Raw genomic sequence first — 14,831 nt, forward strand, 5'->3', positions numbered from 1 at the left:
TCCATTTTCTTTAAAAGCTAATTTTCATAAGGAAAAACACCATTTTATTTCCTTCACTAAAGTAAAGTCAACTGTACGATGAAAACTCATCCTTGTGGACGATCCTAGAGCCACTATACTATGTTAGCCATGCTACCCTAGTGTGAGGTGATTTAGGTTTTATAAATTTTGTTGATAATACCCGTTTGAGCCAGAATCAAATGGCACGATTGCAATGGGGACGAATCATGCATAGTGCATGCATAGTAGGGAGAGTTGAGTAGAACAATAGGAAACCTGTTGGAGAAGATTTGCAAGTGTTAGGGATAAATCCAAGTCTTTCATTGCACACAATAATGAAGGCAAATTGTTCTGGAGAAGAAATCAACAAGGTCATAGGCTTTGTGGGTCTCCCAATGGGTCATTGGGGCCTTAAGTCTTCTAAAGACTTAATCATGGGTGTTGGAAGCCTTTGTAAGTTCTTTTAGGGTTTGCCCATAGCAGAAGTCTTAAACTCAATTAGAATGAACTATGGTGGACTTGCTAAAGATGGGTCATGCTTAGAGGATCAACCCAAAGGTCTTTTTTACAACCCTTTTAATGAAGTGTGGGTTTTAAGACCTAAGCGGATGTTTAATGTTTTCCTTCTATAGAAAAGGCTTTGACATTCCCCATGGTGACCTTTATTGATCCTCTTTTAAGAGAGATGTTTCTTAGTTCAAGGAAGTGATTTTCAAAAGTCAATGAGGCTCTCTTAACAAAAAAGCAACAGGTTTGAAAGTAAGTCATTTGTTCCCCCTCCTCTCCGTTCTTCTACTAGGTCACATCCTCAACAATGGTCCAACATTTCAATCAAAGGTCGGGTATGCCTTGACACCTATGGGTTTTGGGTGCTAACCACTAAGGATGATGCTTCAAGATGGAGATTTGTTGGATTTCTTAGGGAATATTGCAAAAGATCCTTTAGGTAAAGAGATGGTAATCAGGGCTAAGGAATTGGAGCCCTCTAAGGTTGTGGGGCCGAGATGTGTTTCGATAGGGGAAAAGCATAGCCTTGATAACCTTCCCAATATGTTTGTTAATTTAAATACCTTTATGGGATGCTTGTTACAGATTTTAAAAAATATATCAATTCTTTACTGAGGAAAATGAAGGCAAAATAAATAGGTATGGGGTTAAGGTCTCAAAGAGAAAGACAAAACCTCTCTTATCATTCCATTTGGAGAAGGAAATCTGAAAACTAGAATGCCTGATTAATTATAATAGTTCTTCACCTACTATAAAAGTAAGAAAAAAAGCATTGGGAATTCAACGATTGTTTCATCAGGTAGCTTTTTCCTTTCAAATTTGGAAGATGTAGGTTCATAGGGGAATTTGTGTTCTTTCTAGGTTGTGTCAGGTTTTCGTTGTTAAGGAGGGGGGGTGTTTGTTTTTCTTTTCCTTTTCTTACTTACCTTTTAGCCTTAATTATATACTTCATGTGTACTTTGATGTGCCTTTTTACAAGTGCCTTTAATACATCATTCTTTTTACTTATAAAAAAAATGTTGAACCATTGTTTATACATTCATATCGATTCATTAGTGGCTTTTCAAACCTAAAACAGGACTTCTACCCTTTTTGTTACTATACAGACTGGATATATTGAACTTTAAATACAACCCCTAACCCCTTAAAATTTCAAATAGAGTTGGGCAATAAGTTGTAAACCACAAAAAGGTTAGTCCCTATATGCTAGATAAGAAAACTTTGGAAAGTAACAGGTTATTTCCTTGCATTACGATCACCATCTATCTAACATGCAATAGGTCAATGAGGTTACCTATCTTATCAAACATGTTGAATTTAGGAATTACAAACCCCTTAGGTGCTTTCTCCTTAAGGATAACTTCACGAAATGGTGTGGAAGTAATTCTATGCATCACTTATAAGGTAAAGGGCTCCACAATGTATGTAATTAAAGAGGATCTGTCTACCATAGCTTGGTGGGTGCTCACTCGTTCCTCAATGGAATTAGGCTCTGTCATGCTCACATAGAGTTGGTGGACTCCCATTCTTAAAGATGACTTATTTTGTGCCTGGTCTCTCTTATTCGACTTCTGTAAGATAGTTGTGGGTTAAGCAGACTTTGCCATCAATTGACTTCATGCATTTTCCCTCTAAGTCATTCATTTTCATGGGTAAGCTCCTTGTTACGCTAGTTCAGCTTATCAAGCTAGTGCATCATCTCTTCTTTTCCCTTAAGAGTCTTCTTTCCATTTGCTTCATCTACATTTGGATTCCCGATAACTGATTGTCATCATAAGGGTGCCTACTATTCGTTCAAGTTTAGACCATGGTTAAGATGATTGAGTGAAATTGAAGGCTTTTATGTTTGTTTCCCATAGGCGGTGCCAATCTATTGTGGCCTTTTTTAGTTTTGGAAAAACATACCTCATTTTTTTCGTCCTATAAATATACACAAAGAAGTGGTAGGGATAAGCTAGTTAGTTCAACCTATTTCCCACGATCAATTTAGTTATGGCTTAAAACATGAGGTGAATAGAAAAAAAATGAACTAGTGTGTGTACTTGGCTTTGGTTAAGCTTTGTAAAATTTGTTTTATTGGAATTTTTAATACTAAATGAATGTAAAGGCCAACAATAGATTTATCTCATGTTCACTTTCCAAGTCAAAAAGTATATTAAAAAAATTAAACACTTGTAGTACAACATTCAATCATCTCCATAAGGATTGAATGTTATGGTCTTAACATTTTAAATTTGGTTTTGAAAATATAAATTTATTATGTTTTCTAATAAAGAAAAAATCAAAATCAAACAATTTTATAAGGATTAAAATGCAATTTTCGAATAAATTTCAATGTAGTAACAAAAAAAAAAAAAAAAGGATCTAACAATTAATGAAGATCGTCTAGAAAGAATCATGTGAAGACTTAGATTAAAACATAGATAGGATAAAAAATAAACAAATTTCTCCTCCACTTACAGAATTCAAAATGTCTTCTACTATTAAGCCCTAGATTATCTCTAACCTAGTCATAGAACCACACATAATTGATCTAAAATGATTCACAATGAATCTAATAAAAAGAAACTAGTATCTTGATATTCCCCTTGCTTATCCTTTTCAACGGCTAATCAAGAGTTTCTACCCTTGTGTCTACATCAATTCTCAACACATTCTACAATTATTTCCAAAGAGGGTAATAACTCAATTATAGTTTTAAGTTGGTTGACTTGTATTCTTTTGCTTCATAAAATACTCTTTTAAATATCTAAAAATACCATGATTTACAAAAAAACCAGTATCTTATCTTGAAGATTAGGTTTCTTCTTATAGTTATCTTCTAGTGGATCATTTATGGGAAGATAATAATAGACGGTATTGGTTATATACTACTTTGAATGATATTGATTACATCCATCTTTGAGGTTTTGGTCACTATGTAACTAATGGGGGTTCATCCCTTAGAAGACTTAAGCTTATTTGTAGTGGTCGTCTTTGTGGAATACTAATGGTAATGGCTTAATTACATTTATTGTGTTGTAGTAGGGTAAGTCCCCTAATGATGTCATGCCAAGCTAGCATATGGAGATAGTGTGCCGTTTTTTTAGATCTTACCACATGGAAAGGGATATCCACACCCTTACAATTATGTTTTATCCTTTTTATTAGTCTTCAAATAAGGTTGACTACTAGATAAACTATGCATGACCTAATATTTGTAGGATAAGTTATGAAACCATCAAGCATTTGTAATCTTTTGCATAAGGTGGAGGTGATCAATCATCCAATCCTAGATTTTCCATTCATACGCTTTTGGTGCCCATCATCCATCTATAGTTTTTATTCATTCAAGGCAATATATATATGTGGTCACTCACTTGCCAATGAGCACAAGAAATTTTCTCCATAATCTTCAGCATACTTTTTTTAAGAGAAAAAAAAATTCCCCTATTTGATTGCCAAACTTGAATCTTATCCCAAATTGGATCATTTCTCATGAGATTTTTTTTTCTATCATTTTAAAGTCACATGAGTACTATAGATCAAATTATAAACATATAGGCATGCAATAAGAGTCTTCCTTTGATTCATATACAATGATTGTTCACTTTTGCTATTTGAAACTCATTTTGATGAGAGTATTTGTAAGTTTTGCTATTCCATGACCATGAAGCTTGCTTTAGGACCATAGAAAGATTTATTTAGTTGGTAAACTTTGCCTTCTTATCTTTTCTTAATATAACCTTGAAGTTAGTTAGCATTGTTAGCCCAAGGGTTCTCCTAATCGGGTTTTGATGATAACAAAGCATGGTTAAGTAACTAATTGGTTTAATGTTTAAGAATCTCAGGTATAGACTCGAAAATTCATCAAAGGACCAAATGGATATAAGATTGAGACGCTTGGAAAACTTGAGATCATAGGAAACTAATGTAAGATGAATGCATGAGTGCACTTAGGATTTTCATACGTTTTCATGCATCTTAGAAAACTCGGTTTATTCTTTAAAACATCGACTTCATTAAAACCCGAGTTTTTAACTAATTTACCTTAGGCAAAATGTTTCAAAATTGGCTTAATAATATACCTAAAGACCTTGCCTAAGTGTTAGAAAAGAAAGGAATCAAAAAATAGGTTTTTCGGGGCTAAAAAGGCTCAACCGGTCGACACTATGGTCAATCGGTCAACCGGTTGAGGAACCGGTCGACCGGTTGAGGTCGTCCGGTCGAGGACCAGTCGAGGAAGGTTAAAAACCTTCTCTCTCTCCTAGTAGCCTTCTCTTCCCGGTCGAGATGATTCCTTTATCGATCGAGGTCCGGTCAAGGTCCGGTTGAGGCAACGGTAACCTGTCATGCATTAAATGCTCCAACGGCTAGTGAACCGGTCGACCCCTAGCTCGACCGGACGATGTTGCCTTTTGCTGATTTTGACTCCCGAGCTTAGAAACCTATAAATTGAGAGCTTCACTTCATTTATTGATAAGAGAACAATTGCATTCAAAGCCTACCTACCTGTTCTTGATCAAAAAAGCTCTCATTTCTTTCATTGTGCATTAAATCACCACTTGCATATCCTTTAGTGCACTCTTGTTTGTCATCCTAGCCTTGTCTTGTATTTGAGCTATCTTTAAGCTAGGTTGAGTGATTATATCTTGTAACAATCCGAGTGTTAAAGCCTTCAAGAGGGTTGAATCTTGAAAAGGTTGTGTAAGAGCCATTGGAGCCGGAATCCAAGTGTAAGAAGATTGGAAGCTTGGTTGAAGCTTCAAGTTAGTGGAACCCTCACTCGGTTAGGAGGTTGAGGAGAGTGGACGTAGGCAAGGAAGTGTCGAACCACTATAAACCCGAGTTTGAATTCTCTCAACTCTATCTCTTTACTTTGCTTATCTTTTGTTTAATTTTGTTGTGATTGAAAAGATTTTAAAAACCTAATTCAACCCCCCCCCCCCCCCCCCCTCCCCCCCTTTGGGTGTTTTTCTTAACTAAACATAGCCTTTGTTTTCTCAAACATGTATCACCATTCTTCCAATCCACAATTAGAGAAAAGCTAATTTCACATCAAGTTGAAAAACTTGAAATTCAACTTTAGTGGACAATGAGATGATTGGGAAGCATTAATTTGATAAATAATTTCAAAAAGCATATGGATTTAGATTTTCAATTTCTTTTTTTTTCTTTTTTTTTTTGTCAAAAACATTACTTTTACCAAAGTCTCCAACAAAAATCTAGTAGGATGAGGCCTATTGATAGGACCTAGAATAAGAGTACATGCCTTATGGACGTGCATGCTGACACATATAGTATATAACCTTAGCTATTTTACTTGATCATATATAAAGAAGTATTAGGAAACTATTAAGCTACCATAATGAGATCTACTGAATAAAATATCAAAACCATTGAATTTCTATGGTGAGATATCATTAAATAAAGGTACAAACAAATATTTGAACTATGGTACAAACATTAGAATCTAAAAATGTATAGGTAGCATCATTTGATTAGTGGTATTTTTTCTATAAGTATTGAAAAATATATTTTTGTACTAGACCCAAAGTATTTACATGATTTCTACAACCAATTTCCTTCTTGTAGGTTTTAAAAGCATCTCAAATTGGAAAAAGCTTATGACCTTGGATCTTTAGGGATGGCAACGGGGCGGGTTTTTTCGAGTACCCGTCCCACCCCGCCCCTAATGGGACGGAGTTTAAATTTAATAAACGGGTTTGGGACGGGTATGGGAATTTTTTTAAAACCTGGGGCGAGTTCGAGTATTGCCCCATCCCGCCCTACCCCGCTCTGTTTACATATAAAATTAATTTTAATTCAACGAGCTTAAATTCCACCCAAGAATCCCTCTTCCCAAACCTAGAAACCCCACCATTTTTCCTTCATGGAAGCTCTCAAAACTTCACCCAATCAGATCTGTCCAAGAACAATTTGATCACCAGCCTCTTCCTCAGTCAACACCCAGATGGGAAAACATGTTTTCCACTACAGCAAGCTTATACCCTCTCTATGTCACTATTGGAGGGGTTGTTGCATGTGTGAAGCCATTTGTTTTCGCTTGGTTTGTGGCGAGAGGCCCAGCTTCTTATAGCTTATCACTTGGGTTAATCATGTTGTCCATGGGTATCACATTGAAGCTCAGGGACTTCTTCAATTTATTGATCCAGAGGCCTTTTTCTATGAGTTTTTTATGGTTGGAGTTTTTGGGTGCTTTGGTATTTGATTGTTTTTTAGACATGGTGCTTTGGAGTTGCATTACAATCTGGGATTGTTTTGTGGGATTTGAGAAATGGTTGTGATTGCATTTTTGGATGTTTGGCAGCGCAATGTTCTCTTTTTCTGTTTTTAATTTTTTTTTAAAAATTATAAATAAAAAAAAAAAGCTAAACAGGGCGGGGCGGGGATGGGAATTGTTTTTAATAAATAGGGCGGGGTTGGGATGGGGACAAACCGTCCCGAACCCGCCTCGTTGCCATTCCTATGGATCTTAGTGGAAACCAATTAGACGACAGCATCTTCCAGTCATTAAGTACTGCGCTCCCGTCCCTTCAGAATCTGATAATTGGAGAGAATTATAGCTTCGAATGATCATTGTCCGCTAAAGGTAGGTCTATACTTGATATCAGTTCAAAGAAATATATAAGCTTCATGTGTTATTTGTATCTTCATATTTCTTTTTTATGCAGAACTATCAAATTTTTAAGACTTGGAGACGTTGGATCTAAAGAACAATAATCTCAATGGCTCCCTAGGAGGGGGAGGGGGAAGGGGGAAGGGAATGCAAGCATATCAGAATTACGTGAACTTGCTAAATTATGTGTTATATAATAAAATTAGTGAATTATATCAGTTTTTTGTTAATATTAACCCCAATAAGCAAAATGTTTGGCCAATTTTCTGAAACAAGAAGCCTAACAATGTTTCCTTAATCCTAAATGGTCTATCTCTTTCATTCTTTTAACCTACTTCATTTGCTTGGTTGTAGAGCTAGCTAACATGAGCAACTTGAAGACCCTAATTTTGAGAGACAATCAACTCAGCGGCATCCAAACAACTCAAGGCAAGGGAAAGAGTTTATTCCTTCTGTTTTGTTTTTCAGTAATATCCCCATTCACACAATTAATTTTCAGAACCAAAACTTGCCCAATTATGACTTAATTTCCGGTTGCCAAAGTTCTATAAATATTTTATTAATAGTAAAATTCCACTAAATTTTTATCAACCATATTAAAATGATCAATTTCTAATGAATTTTTGGTAGGTTTAGTGTCCTTCAACAATTTGGAGGTCCTGGATCTGTCTAACAATCATTTCACTAGGAGCATTCCTTCATATATATGGAACCTGACTTCTCTGCAGGCTTTATCTTTGGCAAACAACCAACTCACCGGCCTTTTGCTGGTTGAAAGTGAGAATCAAATGAAACACTAGGCTAGCTATGTCTGTTAGGTGGTTAATTAAGGCTTTATATTTTTTATTTCAATGAAAAAAAATGAAGTATAATGGCGCATTACAGTAAGCTTCTATGGCAAAACAAAAATTAATGAGGAAGTAGATTAACAATGTTATAATGGGCGGGTTTTCCAGGGTTTTGCAAACTGAAGAATCTTCAAGAGTTAGATCTCAGTGGGAACTCCTTGGATGGAATGTTTCCTCCTTGTCTAAGAAATATGAGGTCTCTCAAGCTGTTAGATCTCTCTTTAAACTAGTTCACAGGAAAGATCCCTTCATCATTGATGAGTAACCTCATGTCTCTTGAGTACCTTGATCTCGGTTATAACCGTTTGGAGGGTTGATTATCATTTAGCGCTTTTTCTAATCATTCCAAGCTTGAAGTGGTTGTTCTATCAAGTGACAGTGACATATTTGAAGTGGAAACTGAGAGTACAAGTTGGGTTCCCTAGTTTTAGTTGAAGATTCTTTCGTTGGCATATTGTAATCTAAACAAGCAAACCGGCATTATTCCTAAGTTCCTGTCTCAACAGTATGACCTAATAGTGGTTGATCTCCCTCACAATGACTTGAAAGGAGAGTTCCCCAGTGTGATACTTGAAAACAACAGAAGATTAGAATTTCTAAATCCGAGGAATAACTCTTTAAAGGGTGAATTTCCACTTCCACCTTATCCTAATATATATACTTTGTGGGTGGATGCTTCACATAACCACCTTGGTGGGCAACTTCAAGAAAATATGAAGGAGATGTTTCCCTATCTGAGATATCTGAATTTGTCGGGAAATGGTTTTGAAGGTCATATTCCATCCTCGATTTGTAACCAAAGTAGCACTTTGGCTGCTTTGGACTTGTCCAAAAATAACTTCTCGGGAGAAGTACCAGTGGTGTTGGTTGAAAGATGTCCTCATTTATTCATCTTGATTTTATTAAACAACAGACTACATGGCCCAATATTTTCAACACGGTTCAACATGCCTGAATTATCATTTCTTGGTTTGAACAATAATCACTTCATAGGGACACTATCCAATGGATTGTCAGAATGTAATCAGCTACAATTCCTGGATGTGAGCAACAACTATATGTCAGGTAAAATTCCTACATGAATGCCTAACATGACATATTTGGATACTCTCATCTTAAGTAATAACTCATTCCATGGTCAGGTCCCCCATGAATTTACCTGGCTTCAGCTTTTAGACCTTTTTGATAACTTATTTGTTGGGTCCTTACTTTCTCTCAAAACCTCAAAATTTCTCACGCATGTGCATTTGAAAGGAATCAGATTCACAAGATCAATACCAGAAGACTTCTCAACTCCTCAGATTTGCTAACATTGGATCTTGGAGAAAACAGCCTTTCTGGCAATATTCCCAAGTCCTTTAGTGCTCTTTCCAACTTGAGGATTTTTTCCTTGAGGGAAAATAACTTTAAGGGTCAGATTCCAAATTTCTTGTGTCAACTGAACAAGATAAGTATGATGGATTTTTCTAGAAATAATTTCTCTAAGCCAATTCCCCAATGCTTTAGAAAATTGTCCTTCGGGAATAGAAGGTTTAATGAGGATGTGTTTAGACAGAAATCTCTCTATATGGGCATGGAAAGGTTTTTCATCTACATTAACAGAAACAGTCGTATAAAGAGGGATTTCTACAAAATGAATGAAAGAGGTGGTGAAAAGAATGATCACTAGCAAGAAAAGCAAGATCAATTTAAATTTATCACTAAGAACAAGCACAACACTTACAAAGGTGACATCCTAAACTTTATGTCTGGATTGGATTTTTCATGCAATAACCTCATGGGTGATATCCCATATGAACTGGGATAGTTGAGTTCGATTCATGCATTGAATTTGTCCTACAATCACTTTACTGGATTTATCCTAAAGAGTTTCTCAAATCTTTCCAGTCTTGAGAGTTTGGATCTTTCTTACAACAATTTGAGTGGAAAAATCCCTTCAGAACTTGCTGGTTTAAATTTTCTAGTCGTATTCAGTGTGGCTCACAACAACCTTTCAGGTGAAATTATAGATAAGAACCAATTCGGGACATTTGATGAGAGCAGCTATGATGGTAGTCCTTTTTTGATTGAGGCTATATATTTTCATTGCATTGTCTTTTAGCATATCCTAAAGTGTCTTGTATGGTGAAATTTTGTGTCTTATGTTGGTCATTATCTTACATTGGGGCATATTCGCTCTTTGAGTTCAATAGATCTTCCATTGACTTCATAGTTGCTTGATTCATTTACTAATACTAGCAAGTCATTACACTAGGGCATACCCCTCTCTGGGTTCATCATATCTCCTATTGATTTCATGGTCATTTGGCTTGTTTATCGATTTTTACGAGTTATCACCTAGGGCATCCCCCTTTTTAGAGCTCTTCTACTAGGGCATACCCCCTTTTCATTGAGTCCATTATCTTAATCGCTCATTTTCTTAAGTCCTTTAGCTACCTTTAGTTACAGATTGTTTTCCTTAGTTTCCATTTCTATTTTAGGTGTTCTCAGTTGCAGACCCTATACCCCTACCTCTTAATTTGTTTGAGGCATTCCTCTTTTTTTAGTCTGTTTAAGCTATTCCCTTATTCTAGTTTCATTTAGTATACAATTATAGCTTAGACATTCAAAGCCATTTTCTCAATTAGGCGTTTAGAGCCACTTCCTCAGCTTAAGCGCTCAAAGCCACTTTCTCATTTAGATGTTCAAAGCCACCCATTGCGAATAGGCATGTAAGGTTACCCTTCTTCTTATAGGCATTCAGAGCCATAGGCGTTCAGGACCATAAGCATTTAAAGCCATAGGCATTCAAAGCCATCCCAGTAGTTACGTGTGCAAAGTCACTCTTCCTTTCATAGGCATTTAAATCCATTTCCTCCAATTAGGTGTGTAGAGTCACCCTTCCTCCATTGACGTTCAAAGCCATTACTTTCTCATTTAGGCATTTAAAGCCATCTTTCTTAGTTAGGCATTTAAAATCGTAGGTGTTTAGAGCCATAAGCATTCAAAGCCATAGGCGTTCAAAGTCGTAGGAGTTCAAGGTCGTAGATGTTCAAAGTCACTTTCTCACTTAGGCGTTCAGAGTTGTAGGCATTTAGAGCCACCCCTTTCGGATAGGTGTGTGGAGTCACCCTTCTCCTGTAGGCATTCAGAGCCACCTCTTTCAGTTAGGTGTGTAGAGTCATCCTTCCACTTATAGGCGTTCAAAGTCATTTCCTCATATTAACCATGCAGAGTCATCCTTTTCCTATAGGCATTTAAAGCCACCACTTTCGATTAGGTGTGTAGAGTCACCCTTCCCTTCGTAGGCATTTAGAGTCATCCCATCAGTTAGGTGTGTAGAGTTACTCTTCCCCTCACATGCATTTAGAGTCGTAGGTGTTCAATGCTATAGGCGTTCAGAGTCGTAGGCATTCAAAGTTATCTTATCGGTTAGGTGAGCAAAGTCACCCTTCACCTCTTAAACGTTCAGAGTCATAGGCACTCAAAGTCGTAGGCATTCAAAGTCTTAGGCGTTCAGAGCCACCCCTTTCGGTTAGGTGTGTAGAGTCACCCTTCCCATCATAGGCGTTCAAAGTCATCCCATCAATTATGTGCAGAGTCACCCGGTCCTCCATAGGCATTCAAATCCATAGGCGTTCAGAGCCACTACCTTCTCACTTAGGCATTCAAAGCCATTTCTTCTCATAAGCGTTCAAAGTTGTACGCATTTAGAGCCACCCCTTTCGAATAGGCTTGTAGAGTCACCCTTTTTCTTATAGGCATTTAGAGCTATAGGCGTTCAAAGCCATCCCATCAATTAGGTCTACAGAGTCACCATTCTCCTCATAAGCATTCAGAGTCGTAAGCGTTCAGAGTCATAGGCATTCAGAGCTTTCCCATTGGTTAAGAGTGTAGAGTCATCCTTTCCCTCGTAGGCATTCAAAGCCATAGATATTTAGAGCCACCCTTTTCAAATAGGTGTGCAGAGTCAACCTTCTTCTCATAGGCATTGAGAGCCATAAGCATTCAGAGTCGTCCCATCGATTAAGTGTGTAGAGTCACCCTTCCCCCCATAGGCATTCATAGCCATAGATGTTCAGAGCCACTACTTTCTCATTTACGTATTTAGAGATGTTACTTCCATCCCTGTCCCAAACCTAGGGTAAATGTAGACCCTCCATTTTGTCCTTCTAGCTAGCACATGTCCTATTATGTGTTCGTTTGGTACTTTACAACAATTCCCTAGTGTCCCATTATTACTCATGTAGCTTATCTTTTATGAGTCACCTTGGAGACTTTGATTAAGAGATTTATCTAACCCCATTGTGACCCTTGGCAACCCTAATTTAGACTTAGGCATTGTCCTAAACATCTTAGACACCTTCCAGCTTGCACACATTCACCCTAGGTCACTTAGGCACTTTTTTTTTTCTTTTTTCTTTTTTTTTCTTTTTTTTTTAAGAATAGGTCACTTGGACCCATTTTTACACACCTTGGCCCGCTTAGGTTTACCTAGTCTTGCTTAGGTCACCTTTCAAGTATGGTTGCATGGCTTGTATGACTAGCATGTGCTTGATTTTTTATTTTATTTTTTTATTAGTTTTATTCATTTACTTATTCATTTTTTAGAAATTTGCAAGAAAATTGAGATTTCAGTTTTTCCTAATTGCATGAATTGATATTTCATATATATTTATATATTTACTTTACTTTATTCATTTATTTATTTTTGTAGGAAATTGAGCTTCATGATTTTAATTCTTTTAATGTGATTGATATTTTAGTTTTAATTACATAATTTTAATTTTTAATTTTCAATTACAAGATTTTTTATCCTATTTTTTAAGTTTTTCAAATTTTATTATTTTATAATATATATGGTTACTAACTTCTATTTTCTTTTGTTTTATAGACATGATGTCACTTTGGAAGGTGAACTTACCATTCCGAAAAGGAAAAGAACCCTACGAGCGTCACATTTAAAGGACATGATTCCATACACCGTTTGAGGATTGATTAAGTGGGCGGGTTGCATAATTCTCTGTAGATACACAAACCTAGACATTCTTTCTATTCTTATTATTTCCTTTATTTTCTACTCTTCCATATATTCTCTGCAGGCTGCCATGTAAAAAATGGAAACATGTTGCATATAAGAGCAAGGTCAACACACTGCCAAAGGAAAGGGTGGCATACCTACCATACAGTAGGCATTCGGAATCACAATCGGTAGGGGAATTCTTGGAAGGAAAAGACACTATTTTGGAGAGATTCAACAGTGTTTTGGGAAAGGAAATCACGCTAGTCTATGGAAAAAATTTCAACACAGCTCAAGGGAGATTCAAGAGGTTTGGGTATATTTTTTGGTCGGTGTCTTGTAGGAAAGAAGGGTGATGTCCAGAGAAAGAGGAGAAGAATGCATAATCACACTTCCAACAATGCATGACTATCATCTGGTGCATTCCTCGAACCCGAAACCCTCTCTCAATTCCAAACGCGTTCGGGATTCATTATTTCTGCAAGTCTCGATGCATTTCGGTTTATTAAAGGTTATCCTTCCATTCAGTTGCACCCCGCAGCCCACGTCCCGCATGGCCGTGCATGGCCACCTCAGTCATATGCTCTCCCGAACATTCCCTCGACGACCAAACTTCCATCTGGTTATTTGTTTTCGGAGATAACCAGAAGTGACGCAAACAAGTTAATTGCTCTGAATTGGATGACCAGATTACGGAGGATCCAAAAGTGGCTGTCAGGCTTACACAAAGCAGTCGTTCTCTTTCTTCAAAATTTATAGAGAACAAGGGGTGTAGAGTTTCCCCAAGCAAGGAAGTTTTCTTACTTGTCGCTCTCTTTTTCATGTGTGAGATCTCCCGTAGTGTCGCTTTTCAACAGAGCGGCAGAAAAGAGCATGTTAAAGACTTACATTGTCCACGTAAATGACCTCGTGGGTAAATTTTCTGAACAATCGGAGGGTTTGGAGAGCTGGTACCAGTTCTTTTTGCCGGCCAGCACTGAATCTGAAAATCAACAGCGGCGTTTGCTTTATTCATATTGGCATGTGATTAGTGGGTTTGTAGCGAGATTGACAAAGGAGGAAGTTAAAGCAATGGAAAAGAATGATGCGTTTGTTTCGGCCACGCCAGAAAAAATTTACGATTTGCATACAACTCGCACCCCTGGTTTCTTGGGATTGCACAATAGGTCGGGGTTCTGGAAATGATCCAACATCAGTGAAGGGGTCATTACTGGATTATTGGACACAGGAGTATATCCACAACACCCTTCATTTAGTGACGAAGGAATGCCGGCCCCACCTGCTAAATGGACGGGAACCTGTGAATTCAACAGGACGGCCTGCAACAACAAGCTCATCAGTGCCAGGAATTTTGACAGTCTAACCCCGAAACAGCCATCTATTGATGTAGAGGGCCATGGCACCCACACGGCAAGCACTGCCGCGGGAAATTATGTGAAGCACGCCAATATGTATGGGAATGCCAAAGGCACTGCTGCTGGTATTGCACCTCGTGCTCGTATGGCAGTATATAAAGTATGTTGTTTACTTGGCTGCGGCGGAAATGATATTTTAGTCGCATATGACGCTGCCATTGAAGACAGTGTTGATGTGCTTTCTCTCTCCCTCGGTGGTGAGTCTTCTCCTTTCTACGATGACCCGGTTGCTCTAGGTGCCTTTGCTGCAATTAGGAAGGGAATTTTTATTAGCTGTCCTGCTGGGAATAGCGGGCCAGCCCATTTTACACTCTCAAATGAGGCACCATGGATTCCTACCATAGCTGCAAGCACCCTGGATAGAAGCATAACCGTTATAGCAAAGCTTGGAAACACGGAGGAATTTGATGGGGAATCGCTTTACCACCAAGAAGGATCTCCAT

General features: G+C 37.5%; 1 pseudogene; it reads left to right on the forward strand.

Moving 5' to 3' along the window:
• Window positions 1-7,997: 7,997 nt before the first annotated feature.
• LOC132255280 (receptor-like protein 1) lies at window positions 7,998-14,158 on the forward strand (annotated as a pseudogene).
• Window positions 14,159-14,831: the final 673 nt, after the last annotated feature.

This window comes from Vitis vinifera, chromosome 16 (assembly GCF_030704535.1).
Source record: "Vitis vinifera cultivar Pinot Noir 40024 chromosome 16, ASM3070453v1".
Classification (NCBI taxonomy): domain Eukaryota; kingdom Viridiplantae; phylum Streptophyta; class Magnoliopsida; order Vitales; family Vitaceae; genus Vitis; species Vitis vinifera.